The sequence below is a fragment of the Callithrix jacchus genome, chromosome 6 (genome assembly GCF_049354715.1).
Source record: "Callithrix jacchus isolate 240 chromosome 6, calJac240_pri, whole genome shotgun sequence".
Classification (NCBI taxonomy): Eukaryota; Metazoa; Chordata; class Mammalia; order Primates; family Cebidae; genus Callithrix; species Callithrix jacchus.
The window spans coordinates 92,015,003-92,033,995 of NC_133507.1; the positions used below are offsets into that span (position 1 = coordinate 92,015,003).

Sequence of the window (18,993 nt, forward strand, 5' to 3'; positions counted from 1 at the left end):
AAGAGAGAGAAAGTGGGACTTATTTCATGTGTCTGAGAATTGTTCTCTTCAGACCTTGGAGGAGATGTAGGGAATGCCCTTCTTAAGTTACTATTTAGCTTCCCGGAATCACAAATGATTCCTTAGACTGTAAGTTTTAGACACCACCATGTGTCCACAACCAGCACATTTCCTGGCACAGAGAAGATGCTTAATAAATATCTGTTGATTGAGTGAATAAACTAACAGCAAATCTTCTGTTTAGCCCTCTTCTTTCTCTTTCTTGGTTTTCCTCTGGTGATGTTGACTGTAAACTTGGCTGTTCCCCCATTTGAAGAAATGAAAACAAATGTATTTACTCACTTGAGAAAAGTACTTAAAATATGATTTCTTTCATTCTTTTCAAATACGTATTAATAATACATATATACATATATGGATTAAAAATTAAATTTGTTCATAGAGTTCAGTTTTTATTATACTAAAGATTGGTATCTGCTGACAATAAAGTTCTAGAAAACTGTCTCAGCAACATTCCCACAAAGATAACTTTGTTCCTAACTGCTGTACAGAAACAAACACTTTGGCAGAAAGTAGAATGCAATTATAGAAGACTTTTCTCTTTTGGGGGTTCAAGGATAACTGGGTTGGATGTTAATATAGCGCCAAATTGCCAGGAATAAGCAACTGTATTCCTTTCAACATGTGCTTTTATTACTTAGCAGATTCAACTTATATTTAATAAAATCACTAAATAGTTCTTGTGAAAGTGATAGAAAGATCATAATGATCTTAAAGAGTTTTTCTCAGGCAGTATTTGCAGGAAAACATTTACAGTTATACTTTTTTTTTAGTATGTCATCCAGGCTGGAGTGCAGTGGCGTGATCATGACTCACTGCAGCCTCCACCTCCTGGGCTAAGTGATCCTTTTGCCTCAGCCTCCTGAGTAGGTAGGACTACAGGCGCATGCCACCATGCCCAGCTAATTTTTGTTGTTTTCATAAAGACAGAGTTTCACCATGATCTCAAACTCCTGGGTCAAGTGATCCACCTGTCTTGGCCTCCCAAAGTGCTGGAATTACAGGCATGAGTCACTGTGCCCAGCCACAGTTATAGGTTTTTAATAAGCGTACAGGATTTTTTCATCACCTACCTCTTAGGCCCTAGAAATATTTTAAATAGGGCCAAAGATGGACTTTACTGTAGACTTAACATCTATTGATGAGAAGACATGCCAGAAACTAACCAGGCAAAAATTGTTCTGTCACCAATCAATGGTGTTTCAATTTCAGCTTAAGTTGTTTGGTATATAAAGTGCCTCAGTTACTGCTAGTGATTGATGGGAGTTGTTTTTTGAGGGCTAAACTATGAAACTCTTTTATATTGTCGAAGGATATGGTAATTTTATCCCACTGATTTACAATAAAAGTGGTTTAAAAAATAAACTCTGAACTTGCAGAGTTATTTCTGTGGAAATGAAGAAACAACTTAAGATATTAAGTATTTAAAAATGCACACTCTGAATCTCAAAGCAATTGTAAAAATGTATTTATATTCCTAGATGGTATGTCTTTCTTTTTTTCTCCTTTTTTAAATATAATGAGATACACCAAGTTTATTTGGGTTACCTAAAATTCCCCACTTTCTTTTTTTTTTTTTTTGCCAATCAGTTTGAGCTTATGAGGTTAGCCTTGAACTGATGACCTCGCCTTCGCGAGCACCATGACCTCCTGCCGGAGCCACTTTGGACCCCGAAATTCCCCACTTTCAAATGTATGCTGGAAGGAAGCTCATCTTCTATGGTAATGTTACAAAGGCTAGCATGGGAACAGATTGTGAAGACAGAAAAAAAAAAGGCGAGCAAAAGTAATTTTGTGTTTTGAGACACCTCTGAGCACCACTGAGACCATTTTAAAGAATAAAAGAAAGATGAAGTTGATGATTTGAATAAGAGTTTCCATTGCTTACTGGGCATACAGTAGGAATTGTTATTCTTTCTACAAAACTGGACAGAATCAAATCCTGCTCCCTGTTCTCTCACGTTCTGTTCTGGTATTCTCAAGGTGCAATGAAAATCTCAGGGAAGCACTGGGACTATTTCAGTACAGGTTGAGTACACCTGATTGGTTTGTGCATACCTAATTTGAAAATCTGAAATCTGAAATGCTCCAAAATTTAAAACTTTTTGAGTGAAGATATGATGCCACAAGTGAAAGAGAAGTTAATGAAAAATAGAAATACACTGCATAATGTTAAAAATGAAGATCTCTAATGTATAGAGATACATCAGCATAGCAGTGAACACACGCAGCTTAATGGTATGATTATCATGAAACAAGTGAAGATCTATCATGAGGCACTGAAAATTGGAGGGAACTGTGAATATTCAACAGGCTGGTTGCAGAAACTTAGCTAAAGACACGCCATTACCTTTTTAAATATTTGTGATAATAAAGCATCTGCTGATCACATAGCAGAAGAGAAGTTCACTGATGAGTTTGCCAAGGTCATTGCTGATGAAAATCTGACACTGGAACAAGTCTTAATACTGACTCATTCCTTTAACATTCTATAATACATAGTTCCCTTCAATTTTCAGTTCGTCACAGTTTTGGCATGATCATCCCAGAAAAGACATGGACTGTAGCAGGTGAGACAGCCCCTAAAGGAGTTAAGGATGCCAAGGACAGAATAACTGTGCTGGGATGTGCTAATGCAGCAGGCACACACAAGTGTAAACTTGCTGTGACAGGCAAAAGCTGGTGTCCTCACTGTTTTCCAAAAAGGAAATACCAGTCCATTGTTATGCTAACAAAAAGGCAGGTCATAGGATATCTTTTCTGATTGGTTTCACAAATATTTTATAACAGTAGCTTGTGCTCACTTCAAGGAAGCTGGACTAGATGATGGCTGTAAGATTTTGTTATTCTTTGACAACTGTGTACCATGATCCAGCTGAAATTCTCATCAAAAATAATATTCATACCACATACTTTCACCCAAATGTTACTTTGTTGGTTTAGCCCTATTGCCAGGGCATCCTTAGATCAATGAAGAGTAAATATAAAAATACTTCTTTTCTTTTTTTTGAGACAGAGTTCTGTTCTTGTCACCCAGGCTAGAGTGCAATGGTGCGATCTTGGCTCACTGTAACCTCCACCTTCTGGGTTCAAGCAGTTCTCCTGCCTCAGCCTCTCAAGTAGCAGGGACTACAGGCACATGCCACCATGTCTGGCTAATTTTTTGTATTTTTGGTAAAGACAAGGTTTCACCATGTTGGCCAGGCTGGTCTCAAAACTCCTGACCTCAGGTGATCCACCCAGCTCGGCCTTCCAAAGTGCTGGGATCACAGGTGGGATCCCAGCCTGAAAATACTTTCTGGAACAGCATGCTAACAGCTGTGAGCAGAAGTGTGTGTGTAGATTTTCACAAGGAATTTAGCATGAAGGATGCTGTTTATGCTATTGCTAATGCTCGGAACACGGTGACTGAAAACACAGTTGTGCATGCCTGGCACAACCTCTGGCCTGTGAACTATATTCTGTGAGGTTGATGAATAAGGTGATGACTTTGAAGGATTTCATATGTCAAGTAAAAAAAGTCAGATCTCCTTACATATACAAAAAATATGCCTTCAGAGTCTCTCAGTAAGCGGGAAGAAATGGATATCAAAAATGTTTTTAACATGGATAAGGAGGGTCCAGTTGTTTTTTTATTGACCGATGGTGACATAGCTGAAATGGTTCTAAATCAAGGTAATCATGATACTGATAAGATATTTTCACTGCAAAAAAAGTGCCTACAGATGACATGGTGCAAATGTGTGATGGTCTTATTGAAGGACTAGAACAGAATGAATTTGTAAAAGAACCAGAAATCATGCCAGTTCATAAAATCAAAGAGAGACTTCTAAGACAAAAATCATTGCAAATGAAACAGATGCCTCTGGAGAACACATATTAAAACATTTAAAAAAGCCATCCAGCAGAACACCTCCTCATCCTTAGAAGACTCACCTCCTGGTCCCTCAACTGCCTCTGATGTTTCTTTTCACCTAAAAAACTAATAAAAATTAAAAGACTCACCTCTTGGTCCCCCAATTGCCTCTGATGTTTCTTCTCACCTAAAAAATAATAAAAATTAAAAATGTACAATAACCCTTTAAATTGAAACACAGCATCATGGGTGGAAACTGAACGCCTTCAGTTTATTGTTGCTGTTACCTAGCAGCTGATGCAGGTATTGTAGTGATGCTATGGTGCTGCTTAGTTGTCCTGAACTCTAACAACTAAGTGTATTAGTGGTGTGTCATATTTTTTACTGTTAAATACAGGTGTATGGGTAAGCATAAGAAAATGATTGCTTATTGGTAGCATATAAATTCAGAGTTAGGAAAGATGGTGATGACAAACAACCACAGATGGTTCACATGGGTGGGAAATAGTGACACCTTTGCTTTTTGATGGTTCACTGTACACAAACGTTGTTTCATGCACACAACTATTAAAATGTTTAAAACTACCTTCAAAGCTGTGTGTGTAAGGTGTATATAAAATATTATGTATTTGCTAATATTCCAAAATCTGAAAAAAATCCAAAATCCAAAACATTTCTGGTCCCTAGCATTTTGGATGAGGGATACTCAACCTGTATCTAGTTATGGTGTATCATAAAAGAACTCTATTCTTAAATACTTATGTTGAGGAAGTATCGAAGGTTTTGCAGTGTTGAAATCTCCTGTTAAAATGCAAACACTTCAGGAACACTACATCACTCTCCCCTTTTTTTCTTTTCTTCCTTTTATTCTTTCTTTTTTCTTTTCTTTTCTTTCTTTTTTTTTTTTTTAGCTTAGGCTCTAGATAGGATAGAAACAGCAAAAAAGATTTTATCTCATTTCCCCTTGGCACTTATTGAATGCCCATTTATAGGGACTGTGATTACTAAGGACTGGTCTTTGTTCTCTAAGGGTCTGGGAAGCAGAAGTTGGGGCAGGAATTTATTTGTGAATATATGAAAAGTAAGACTAGTCAGATTCTTCCAATTTAATGTTTGGTGATATTGTGATCACCAAACCAGTCAGCAGCATGATTTGATCCCTAGGATGGCTATTTTTAATCTTTGCTCAAAGGACAAGGGGCAAGGGACAGACTGTCAGGCAACCAAGTCTAATCCAATGTTATATGTGTTATAGTAAATTCAAGTACCGGGAACAGCTATGAAGGCAGGAAGAGGTGCTGCTTAGTTCTTTCTGGGAATACTGAATAGTCTCACAAAGACAAAAAGACAAGAATTTCATTTCTGTCTTGAAACTAATATTCACTAAGGACTGATTGTGTTGAACACTGGGCACACCTGGTCAATGTGACTGAAAGGAGAAACAGGTTTTTTCAGAGAGTGGAGCCTAAGTAAAGCTGGGGAGTTTCAATGTATATTTTTATTCCAAAGTGTTGTTGGATTTCTGGGGAGAGAGGAGGAAGAAAAGCTTGGAATTATGTTGCCAAAGTGTTTAATGTAATTCTAGGCAGAGCTTGGTCACTTTACAGACTTCGGAGATAATTTACCTGGGGAGAGAGTAGAGGAAGAAGTCAAATGCATAGGATCAAAAGGGCATCCTTGGGGCGTGGCCAGAAAGCTGAGGAAAGTGGTCCTTTTAAGATGATGCAGAAGGAGTAATTAGCAGGATAGAAAAGAAAAGCCAGAAGAAAATTTGGCTAAGCTGCCTTCCATGAAAAGATCACAAAGCGATGCCCATTCAGCACCCAGTTTTTCTACCCATGCCAGTCCAGGTGATAGACATATGAAAATATCTGAAACTGTCATCTCTTGTTTTCCAGGCTGGTATGATGACTTTCTGCTCCATAAACACAGCCTTCTTGCCTCAGTGCTCTACTGACTCCACGTATGACCCTCATCCTCATTGTCTGAGATAGTGGCATGATGTTTCTGGCAGGAGGATGGAGGAAGGCATAGAGAAGAAGAAACAAGGGCATATGTCAGCTGTCTCAGGGTAGGTTCCTGAAAACTTTTGGTAGTTTCCTACATAAAAATTCTGGTTATATCTCATTTGGTCAGAAGTTAATTAGATGGCTATATATACGTGAAAGGAAGACTGAAAAATGTAATACCTATTTGGGGAAACCATATACTCAATAAAAATTTAATTATTGTTAAACATGATCAGCAACCAATGGTTTCTCCAATACCAGGGCAATAGTATCAAGTGTTCTTAGAAGAGAGTAAGGTGTGATGTCTCACACCTGTAATCCTAGCACTTTGGGAGCCTGAGGCACACCTGAGGTCAGGAGTTTGAGTTTGAGAAAAGAATAAAGGTATAAGGAAATTTTACCAGCTCATACATTACAAACGTACACACACACACACACACACACACACACACACACACACACAAAGTTTACATTATTATCATAAATTATAAAAACTTACTAGAAAAAGTTTTTAATATTTCCAGGAGTTTCTCTCTTAAATGTCTCTGACACACCCCAGGAGAGTGTATACATGTTCATGAACCATGTCTCACCATTGCTCTCAGCCGCTTCCCCCTGGGGGAACAGAAATTGATGTCCCCTCTAAAGGTGAACACCTTCATGACCACTCTTTCTGAGTCCCCATTTGCCATCATCAATGGATCAAGACATTTACCATTGATGGCTCCATATTCCTTCTAGTCATGGATCTTGGTTGAATTGCCCTAGCAACAATAGCTTGATGAGTGGTAGAATTCAGAGCCCCCACCCTGTTGTAATTTCATTAACAAATTTAATTATGCTAGTAATAATATAATTTTCAAGCGTGTGAGTGAGACCAGTACTCTCAGATTACCCATTGCTGATAAAAATATATACTCATGCTTCCAAACTCTTTCTACCCTAATAATTAAGTGATCTCTCAGGGGACCTATTGTTCTTAGTTATACTCTTGCTTTGACTATACCCTTGCCAGTTCATTGACTTGCTTTAATATATTTGAACATCAAGAGAGAGGGATAATGGACTTACAGATTCCATCCTCCTTTCTCCATAAGTCTTATTTGTCACTTACTCACTTGTTTTCACAAATAGTTACAAAGAAGAAAGCAAGTTGCTAACCTGGCAGCATCTACCTTTGAAATGAATGTGTACGGGTATGTTGGAAAAGGACGTGGTGGAAGTTCATGAGTGAGGAGTCTCTAAGCCCAGGGCCCATTCTGTGTCCTGTGACACTAGATATAGAAAGAGGACTCAGCCAAAACCCAACGGCATGCTACATCCAGACCCATTTCACATGCAAAGATACACAAAGACTCAAAACAAAGGGATGGAGAAAGATTTACCACCAAATGGAGAGCAAAAATAAATACATAAGTAAAAAGCAGGAGTTGCAATTCTCATATCTGATAAAACAGATTTTAAAGCAACAAAGATATAGTGGTAAAAGTATCAATGCAACAATAAGAGCTAACGATCCTAACACCCAGATACATAGAGACTTAGACGCAATGAGGCAGAAAATTAATAAGGATATCCAGGACTCGAACTCAGATCTGGAACAAGTAAACTTAATAAATATTTATAGAGCTCTCCACTTTAAATACACAAAATATACATTCTTGTCAATACCACATCACACCTACTCATAGGTTTAAATGAAATATTGATTGGCCATTATTAATACACATTTTCTTAGAATAAAGCAACATTTCCGTTCTCTCTCCCTCTTTTTCTTCCTCTCCTTCACTCCTTTTTTTTTCTTTTCTTCTCTCAAAAAAAAAAAAAAAAAAAAAAGGACTCTAGAAGAATTAGTGCAAAGGAGTAGGCAAGAGTGGTCTGCAAGAGGTGGTCTGACCAGGGGAGGATAGATATGTGACAGGGGACAGTAAAGCATAATGAATACAGACAACAGGTTGGAGAAGTATCCCTGTTAGGTGGTGATTATGCATCACAAAGCAAAGGGTTGGCATTTGGGAATGAGACCAGTGTCACCAGAAATGTGAAAATACCAACTGGAGAGAAATTGAGAGGGCTCCCGAGTCTGATTCCCTTTCTTGGTTTTCCCCCACAGCCAGTAACACAAATGAGCATTTAAAAATTATTTCCCAAAGTATTTTTAATAACTACAGTTCCTAATTAGTTAATCTTAACATCAGTTCTAAAGAAATGACAGGTTCCCTGTGGTTAAAAAAAACCCTCTGGCATTAATTAACTACTTTTGAATATGTTCGCTATATTCTGGAGGGATATTAGAAGTTCTCCTTGCCCCAAGCATTTTTTTTTTCTGTAAGTATCCATTGTGTATGCCTTGGGTCTTCTGAATTTTAACCCTTTAATGAGGGTTAATTAGCAAAGAAGTTAATGACATTGTATTATGGAATAAAGGGATTGAACAGGATCTTATCACAACATCCATATATGGTACACAGGTGGACATCAGGACCTACCTCCTGTTTTATGGTTAGAGAAGTGGGAAGTGGCATGGAGCATAATTAGCAAAGCACAGTTTCCAAAAACATGATTTCTGACAACTGCTGATTGTTAACATCGTCACTACACTGGAGGAGACTTTCTCAGCAGGACCAGAGTAGAGCAACAGGGAACCAAACACTGTATTCCCTCAGATGATATGTCTCAGCCCAGGCAGGTAGCTCTGGAGAACAGCCTCCACAAAAGAGGATCAAAGACCTAGGTATCAGAACAACAGTCCATGAGGGGGGCTGGAGAAAGCAAGGCATGAAACAGTCCTTGAAAGACACTAGAGAATCAAGCATATTGAATAGAATAGAAAGGATGTCTATAATTACAATTGTGATCAGGTCAGGGCTTGAAAAATCTATGAAGTAAACTCATTTGTAAAGTTCCCCATGGATTATGGAGGGAATTCTCAAGTACAGGGAATTGGAGGGTCATCCCAGATCCCTTGGGAGGTTCCATCTTGCATAACTGCAGTTATACCATGTTCACTGCTACCTGACTTAAAACATAAGCACCCCCTGACTTAAAACAGAGAACATATTTTATTGTGCTACTTCTCTTCTCCTAATAGATGATTGCTCAGTGTGCTGAAAAAAAAGACTAAGTAATATAACAATGTTATATTTTAGTGTAAGACTATGCAAAATGCTTCATACATATTACCCAATTTAATTCCTAAATTCTAAAGCCATTTACATATTAGGAACCTGAAATGGAGGAACTGGGATTTGAGTCTGTCTTTCTTGAAAGCTCTTAGCACTTAAATTTTCTGTGTATGAAAATATATCCCCTAAAAAAGTGGAGCAACCAGTTTCTTATCCTACCTCCCTCATAATCATGCTATTAAAAATTTGTTTGACACTTTACATTTTTAAGACTTTTCTTTTTGTTGATTTTAGCTTGTTAATAATTTACGAGAGGGACTTCCCTGGTATAACTGGGATTCTGAACATTGCCAATGAGGAGGGGATGATACAACATCACAAATAACCATATAACTCTCCGCTTCCAAACGGTCTTTTTAAATCTGGTTTTTCATTATATTAGATGTGTGTCCTCAGGAAACTCAGTCATCTTCTGAGTCATACTTTCCTTATCTGTAAAACTTGGATAGTAAATAAAATAGGATTTGTATTAGTTCATTCTCACATTGCTATAAAGGAATACTTGAAACCGGGTAATTTATAAAGAATAGGGGTTTAATTGGTTCATGGTTCTACAGGCTGTACGGGAAACATGATGCTTGCATCTGTTCAGCTTTTGTGGAAGCCTCAAGAAACATACAATCAGGGTGGAAAGCAAAGTGGGAGCCAGCACTTCACACATCTGGAGCAGAAAGGAAGGAGATGAAAGGGAGGGAGATGCCACACACTTTTAAACAACCAGATCTCATAAGAAATCTGTCACAAGAACAGCACCAAAGGGATGATGCTAAACCATTTATGTAGGATCTCCCCAACCATGATCCAGTCACATCCCATTAGGCCCCACCTCCAACATTGGGAATTACCACTGAACATGAGATTTGGGAGGAGACACAGATCCAAACCACATCAGGGTTGTTTTGAGTATTAAATGAGATTATGTGTAGAAAGAGCCATGCTCTCTTAAACATGGAGCTTAAAGTCTACTAGGGGATGATTAAATAAACAGAAAAGTGAAAAATTAAACCAAAAATAAAGACCACTCATATAAAATGCATTAACAAATTATAATCAGTTTTGTGAAAAAAATGATTTTGAGACATAAACATCACAAGGAATATGAATCAAATAGTACTCATATTTTATCTTAATTGTAATGAGATGCCTTTGAAGCCTTTTAAGAGAGTCACCTGAGAGATTTTTACTTTAAATCTGTCATTTCAGCTGCTACATGGAGAGTGGAATGGAGGAGAAAGTAGGGTCAAAAAAAGGAAATGTTAGAAGCTTTGGTAAGCAACAAGTGCAAAGAGAGAAGTGGATGGGGTCAGTAATATTTTGGAAGATGATAGGCCTTTATGTTGGATTAGATATAGGGGTAAAGGAGAAATGTCAGCTTGTGAAGGATGATTGTCAGATTTCTGACTTTAGTAGCTGAGGCTGGAGAGTCTGCAGGTGGAGCAGTTTGCTGTAGAAAAGAGATGATCAAGAGTTAAATTTTTTTGGTGTTTACATCTTAGGAAGATTGAAGATATCCAAGAAGATTCACCGAGTAACAGCAGGCTCTCATGTCTGAGGTCTGTATTAAAACTATACATTTGGGAAGCACCAGAAGTGGTACTGTTTCGTAGCTATGGGAAAGGATGAGATTACTGAAGGAGGGTGTAGGGAAGAGTGTGGAAAAATGAGCTCCAAAAACATTCAACATTAGAAAGCAGAGGAACTGATTTTAAAAACCTTAAGAATGATCCCCCCAAAAAGAGAGAAAGTGATGATTTATTGTCTGTATGGCACAATTTTATACTTTAGTAGAAAGCTTAACTTTTTATTTTTTTTTATTTGTAACTTATTTATTAAGTGAGATGAACATTTCTGGGTAGAGATCATGATTCTTTTTCCTGGTGTCTTATATTCCAAGAGTTCAAGAAATCTTTTTGATCAATTTGAGAAGAGGGTGATAAAATAAAAATTCTAACTTACATCAGATTACTGAAAGTCATCTTACCTTCTATAACAAATCCTAATAGTTTTAATAGACCATTAGGAATATTTTAGTCTATCACTTTGCATAAGAGAAAAGGAAACTTTTCATGGAAAAAAATTATTTTTTCCTTGCCTACTTAAATCAAATATCTTATTTGTTAGTAGAATAAGGCCATTAGATTGCAATAAAGACTCTAAATCAGAGGTTGATAAAATGGGCAAGTATCTGATTATGTTTCTGGACTTATTCAATGGCTAATCAAAACTATAATTTTTACTTGATTACATTTAAGAAGGGTAACACTTCAGTTTTGTGTCAGATAATCATGAAACTGAAAAATCTATTAAAATACTTCATAGCCTCTATACCACCTGCCCACAGGTACAATAATTACTGAAAGGCAAAAAGAAAAGTAGGAAGTAAGATTACTTCTAAGAGGATTTTAGTTTTAATATTTAAATTATGGCTACATGGCTAGCAGGACAGATCTACAGAATAAATGAAAGCGATTTAATGGAATATAACACAGGTTTACAAGTAAGAGATATAGATACTTGCATTTATCATCTAACTGTGGTGATGTTCTCACCTTTGCTTTTACATTCATTTATTTTAAAATTGGTGAGTTGGAAATTCATGAGCTGAGACTTTTGACCAAAAAGAAAACAACCCCATTCTTTAGGGTAACCTATTTATTGTACTGCTCTTAAGCAATTCAGGTAAATTTCAATGCATGTGTGTTTTCCCTTAGATTCCTAACATTATTTTTAAAGTAGTCAATAAATATTACGTTTCTTAATATTTATGTATATTTTAATGTAGTAAGTACAGAGCAAAAAAGCCCCGCAATTCTGTTTTCTGGATAATTACAGTTGACATGAAAAAATAAGAAGTCAGCTTGTGAAGGATGATTGTCAGATGTCTGGCTTTAGTAGCTGAGACTGGGAATTGCAAGTAGGGCAGTTTGCTGTAGAAAAGAGATGACTGCGAGTTAAATTTTTGTGGTGTTTAAATCTTAGGAAGGTGTTTTAATCTGGACTGTATATTATTGCATTGTATAACCCACTGTAAAAACGGATGGAAAATGCAAAAAATACTACAAGATGTAAAGTGAAAAGTAAAAGGCCTTATTGAAGATAATCATTTTGAATAGTGCATGTGTAGCTTGCAAAAAGTATATATGTATATATGCATTAATTTTTCAACAAATGTTTATTGAACATTTATTACACAAGTGTGCATATATGCATAAATAATATGAATATACACATGTAATGACATGGATATGATATACACATATGTGTGTATAATGTATTTCATATAAAATATGTATATGCATATGTAATATATTACATCTAGAAGATATATTCTTGCCTATGTGTAGGCACCCTGGTATAATCAGAAATTTTAAAATGATTGTCAGTTACTGAGGTTACCTGCACACCAAAGGTTTTCCTAGGTAGACAAGCATATAATTTTTCCTCTATTTCAAATATTTCTCTTATCTTTCTTTATTTTTTCTCTTTATCCTCCTTCCTTCCTTTTCTCATTTGCAAATGATATAATAGACATGATTTTCTTTTAATGAATTTACTTAATGTATCTGTAGTTTTTCATTTTATTTTATGAGCTCACTGCACCCTTGACCTCTCAGGCTCAGTCAATCCTCCTACATCAGTCTCCTGAGTAGCTGGGACTGTAGGCATGCACCACCACACCCAGCTAATTTTTGATTTTTTTTGTAGAGACAGGTTTTGGCCATGTTGCACAGGCTGGTCTCTAACTCCTGACCCAGTGATCTATCTGTTTTGGCCTCCCAAAGTGCTGGGATAACAGGAGTGAGCCATCACACCTGTCCTCATAGTTTTATTTTAAGTATTGTTTTTATACTTGTTATAATATTAGTGATATCATAGGGGTTCTGAAGCCAGAGCACCTGAGTAAAGCCCCAGTTTCACAGCTTACTAGTTGGGTGACCTTGAGCAAGTTTTTCTGAGTCTTTGTGACTCGGTTTACTTGCCTACAAAATGGGGATAGAAAAATACGGATCCGGGAGGGTTGTTGTGAAGACTAAATGATTACATATAAAATGACTGGAACAGAGATCAAGTGTTCAGTATATCAGTGCATGTTAGCTATTGATATTTTTCTTCTAATTTCACTTGTTAAAGAACTTTTTGTTTTAAAATATATGTGTTCAATTTATTAATTGCTGTAGTGAATAATTGCTTCTTTTTTGTCTCTATGTTTTGCTTTTGGAAAAATTCTACCTTAAAACAGGGCCAGTTCTCTTACTTATAATTCACCTAAAATAAATTCACCAGTGCCTAAAATAAAACCTCCTTGAGCATTTTAAATCCATTCAATATCTGTTAATTTTATCTTATTTTAAACTAATTATGTGTTTAGAAATATACATATTTAAAGATTTACTATTACAAATAAGTATAGGAAATAAAAAATAATAAAATTTACAGAATTTGGAGTTGGGGTATTGTTCTGCATCCCATGAGTATGTCTTTCTGTTTTTATTCATATTCATGACTGAAAACCCCTCTTTTTCCTAAAGAACATTTCATTAAAATAACATATTTCCAATCATGACTACTTATTATATGAAATATTTCATTAAAAATATATAATTTCCAAGATGTTTGAGCCATATAATTGATTATGACATAGTCTTGACCCAAATAGTAGGCAAACTGGAGTATTTATAACTCTCTTTGAAGGAGTAGTGTAATTTAACTCATAAATCTGGACTGTATATTGTTGCATTATATAACCCACTGTAATTCTTTAAATTAGGGATATTTCTAAAAAACTGAGTGAAATATAATTGTGATCTACTTTTTCACTTTTTTGACAATATGATTAGTGTCAGTTCTTCACTAAACAGAATCTAGTATTTGATGTATAAGCACTTAGTATACACCAGAAATACAGAACACAGAAATTAACATTAATTTACAAAGACTAAACACTGAGAATAGAATATAAAATATCCTTTATCAGACTATCAGATTCGATAACTATATCTTACTAGACTGAGAATAGGTTGAAAACTAAATTAAAAATTCCTTAAATTTTTTAATATCAAGAAAATAGTAAAATATTCCTCTCCCAAGAATATATGCAATGCCATCATTTAGGAAATGTTGCAAAATCGTTTTCTATATTTGTAATCTGTATTTATGTTGGAAGTGTCTATAAAAATTGATGACAAAAGTTGTGAGATAACATAAAGATGATTTTTTAAATGGCCTACAAAATTATTGCAAAAATGTCATTGAATTTAAGAAGAGATATACATTGGGAAATGAAATGTATTAATCGTTTTAGTTTTTCAAACATTATTATGGGGAAAGTACACTTAGAAAGGGGCTTTCTCAAATTTAGATATTGAAAGAGTGTTTTATTGAATTTTTTAATAACTAACTCAGATATCTACTAGAATGTAAGATCATTGAGGACAGAATTTTTGTCTGTTTATTGCTAGTTTGCTGCTCTTTCTCTAACATCTAAGAGAGGGCCTGAAACATAGCAAGAGCTCAATAGACATTGAATGAATGTATGAATCTACTTCTAATTGTGCTGACATTTTTCTACACCAATCTTGTTGGAGCAAAATTAAACACAATAGAACTCTGGAATTTTGCCATTCCTTTAGTCTGAATCTTGAAGTTGATCCAAATAAATAAGGGTGTACAGAAAACTTTGATCCTATTCTTGGCTAATCTCTGAGCCAAGGGAGAATATATATTTGTGTAAGGTGAAATTTTTATAAGAAGTGCTGTCTTATAAAACCCTAGCTTTAATATAAAGGCATGAAGGCTGGTTTTAAACTGAAATTACAAAAGAGTAGTAGTCGAGAGACCATAAAGTAAACCATTTACTCCTTACAGCTGTCAAAGCCTAGCTGAGAGAAGCACGCCGTAAAGTTTTGTTATTTGCTTAACTGTACTTAAGCAGTACATTTTTCCCACCACATGCTCTGAAATCCTGCTTAATTAATTTAGTCCCCCACAGAGCTAATTCCTGTAACTGTGACCCTGCCATATCTCTCTGGTAGAATTGGACTTTGTCATGATTAACATTGGTTTGTATTTACAAATATTATAGAAAATGTTCCTAAAATATTATAATTATGTTTTTTGTAAGCTAGTTATTGATAAAGTTTTCATTACATTACATGAGGGGATTTTATTTTAGGTTTTATTGGTTGCATTTGTCTAATGGACCATGTACATTTTTTAATGGTACAACTGACCATGTCTGCAATTTTATGTTGTCTAAAGCTTACAGATAAACTGCTAAGCCACCTATTGGAATGTGATTTTTTTTTATCTCAATGTTTCTTTATTTGTGTGTGTGTGTGTGTGTGTGTGTATTCACTTTAATTCTTGCTCAATTTTACATCTTATTCTTGTTTTGCTTTCTTTTTTTCTCACACATGTTTAATTTATATCTTAAAATATACATATCCTTATAAAGCACGTTAAATCAATTGTGGAACAAGGTGGGGATTATTAATCGATCAACTGTTGACTAAAACATAAAAACAAAAAAGTTTAAACATTTTTAAAAAGTCAATTAAGACAATTGACTAGATTATCAAATGAATTTGCTTGGCAAAATGACTTCATCATTATGGAAAATCGCCAAACATCTGACAGAGGGCAGCACATCAAGGTATAAAATTCTACGGGGAGAGAATTTTGTTAACCTGGAAAGTACCTTTCAATTTTGTTCATTTGTGGTTCAAATCTATTTGTACAGAAAGGGAAGGGTGGAGAGAAAGGGAAGGCAGTGCCAAAAGAATAAATGAATAAATAGATTGATAACACCATTGTAAGAAAGAAATAAGGAACTTCAGGGTTTTTTAGTTGCTCACTACGCATTCCTCAGTGCATCCTGAGATCATCCCGACGTCCCCAGGAAATAGCTGACATCAGATTTAGGCATCTCCGTGAATACTTTCTGGGTTGATAGGGAAGCGGTTGTTGGAAAACTTTGTCAGAGCCACTTAATATCTGAAATTCTCTCCTATCTCTGATTGTGACTCATCACACTGGACTTTAGTTTTCTAAATTCTCACACAGGTGACTCTCATGGTCATATGAGGAAGCCTATTACTCAGTCCTTAATTACCTTCCCAAATATCACCTCCCAGAACAGGGGTTAAATCTGACTGCTGCAGCTTGGGCACATTCTCTGATAATATCTTATCCTTATATTCTGTACAGGACATGCGAGACCATATATCAGGGTTTAGAAAAGGCCTCAGGATAATCTGGCTGCCTGAGCTGGCAGATGGGGCAGTCCTTCAGGCCCTGAGGGAAAGCTTAACCAGGCAGGTTGTAAAGGGCCAGGGAGGTTTCTGCAGGGCTGTATTTCTTGGGGACTGGAAGGCAGATGACCTTTAGATTCCTGAGAAGGTTCCCAATAAGTAGTATATTATGCCTTTACTACACCAAGTTCCCCTTTTCTTCGTAAGTGCTCAACCAGACATCCCTCATTTACTGAACTCATAAAATTTCCACTCATGGATGAAACTAATTACTCCCTAGTTTTAGACCTAGGTTCTGCTGCCTCCACTTTATAGTATTATATGTAGAATTGGTATAAAATCATTATAGATGGTGCCGAGGAATCCTATTATGGACTGAGAGGTCAGGCAGAGTGTCATTTTTGCCTTCTAAAACAGAAATCAATTTAAATCATCCTAAAATTCACACTTAAAAAGATTTTGTTTTGATGTGTCACATGCGGCCACTGTGTTTTCTCTAAATTTTATCTCCTTTTAGTTTTATAAATTCTCTTATTTGAAGACGTAATTAAGAATTAATGTTGGTTTAGTGATCTTGGAATTCCTAGAATAGAAAATAATTTTTGTGGTTTGTTCATTTGCTAGAGTCATTTTTTCCTCTCAACTTTAAAGTAAAAAGGAAAGAAAAATTATTAAAAATATCATAATTTAAGCATACCATTTTGAATTTTGACTTGAGGTAGAACTGTGTTTCCAGGTAAGGGAGATGAAGGAATGAGGAATGATAAAAAATGTAATCTGAATTATTTGGAAATCTTTAAAAAAAAACCAGCCATTTTTTTTATTCCTTATGGTTTAGGAGGAAGAAATGGGGAACAGAATGGTCGTGGTGAGCAAGTACCTCTTGTGTTCTCCATTGTTCTGTTTAGAAAGCATTGGAATAAACATCGAATACTTAGGAGATGGTGTATTTGCTAATTTACAAACACTGCTTGTGCAGAGTTTTGGTTCGTTTGGCTTTTTTTTCAGATACCTTCTTGCTTTACTTAGTATCACTGGATGAGGGCTTGCAGGAAGAGCAATCCTTTCAGGCTAAGTTTTTGCCCCCCACCCCTGTATCAGCTGATTTTTGCATGGGTTTAGCCAAAGAAAGGCACAGACAGAAGATCAGAGGGAGTGTGAGGGGAAGAGCCAGGGTCTTTCCCCCATCTGTGTGACTCAGACAGCATCTCTCCCGGTGTCTGGGTCTCTTCCATGGCTGTAGTTCTTAATAGATGGAGCCACTGTCTTTCAAATTCTGTCAGACAATCCTGGCCTTTGGACTTCAGTGACCTGCCTCCTCCAGGTCGCCTGCTGCTGCTAATCTGTAGGTTGCCTTACCACTGCCCTGGGCATCTTTCAGCTCTTGCATTGTGGGCAGGACTGATTCCCTGTATTAAGTTTCCTCTGGTTTAAATACTTAGTGTAATTTTTATTTTACTATTTCACACTGAAGGATATACTATTACAGCATTTACTATATGCCTAAAATAAAGAAAATTGAAAAATATAAGTAGATTCTCTCAATTAGCTAATATTTATTCAAGCATAGACTGGAGAAAGCCTACCACGACTTCCTTAAGATAGTGTATTTAATGGCTCTCCTAACGTAAAGACCAAGGATCACAGCTTGATTTAGAAGTCTAATGGTGTTACCAGAATTCAGTTCACTGGATTTCCTTCTTGTTTATTTATTTTGTTTTCTTTATATTGGAACATTCTCAGACTTCATCTCACTTTATCATAGTACAAATGTCGAAAGAAGAAAGAATTAACTCTCCTAATTGCCAGTAGTCTCCTGAAAAGAGACAGTCTGGGTTGCTGGGTCAGCTCCTCTGGCTCTTCTCTCTGCAGTAATTGAGTCTCTTCCAGACCCAGGCTGCTCCACTTTCCATCCAGCCTTCCAAGCCAGGCTAGGTCCTGTCCCAGTCCAGTTTCTCTACTTACTGACTTCATCAGAAAGATGAAGGTATTGACGGAGTTTGTACTATGACTTGTGAAGTTCAAACGGAGCCTTATGAAATGAAAGGTCACTAATGCCTGGTAATAAACACATACTCATCAGACAATGAATACCCACTTTGTTTTGAAATGTAAATAGAAGTTTTATTAATTACCTATTCCTAGTAGAAATCTAAGTTGCCTTTAAACCTCAGTCAGTGCAATGACAATTCACAAAAAAGAAAGACCACAAATATGAAAGTGGAAAAACTAAGCTATAAGAATGCTGTGATTTTAAGGGGCCAATAAATAGCCACTCTTCCTCTCTGGACCGAATTCATGTAAATAGAAAAAAGAATCAGAAAGGCAGTTAATAGAATATTGTTTTTATTATTGGAAAAGCTATAGTTGTCTCTCCAGAGCAGATATAACCACTGAGGACTGTTGCTTTATATCTCACAGTCTTCAGACAGGGAATGAGATGGACTTTCACAACTGCCTCTAGCAAGTGAATCTAAGTCCTGACCTATGGGGGGTTGCTCCCTGAAACAGGAACAGAGAAGAATGCACCTATCCTAGTTAATCCAAACAGAGAAAGGAGAAAGGCCCTGAGTTGAGTAGGCTCAACTGTTTTTCAGGTCTACCAATGAACTGTCAATCATCCTTTCAAGAGT

At 36.2% G+C, this 18,993-nt stretch overlaps 1 protein-coding gene across 8 annotated transcripts in view; it reads left to right on the top strand.

The window, feature by feature from the left end:
- The window catches only part of LOC144576666 (uncharacterized), a 489,614-nt gene that overhangs the window by 159,650 nt on the left and 310,971 nt on the right, over positions 1 to 18,993 (top strand). For 5 of the 8 annotated variants that reach the window (XR_013518956.1, XR_013518957.1, XM_078327895.1 and 2 more), the window contains 2 exons: positions 1,651 to 1,782; positions 5,815 to 5,987. The gene's annotated coding sequence lies outside the window, so the exon portion shown is untranslated. The remainder of the gene's footprint in view (positions 1 to 1,650; positions 1,783 to 5,814; positions 5,988 to 18,993) is intronic. The other 3 variants (XR_013518958.1, XM_078327891.1, XM_078327892.1) reach the window with 1 other exon arrangement.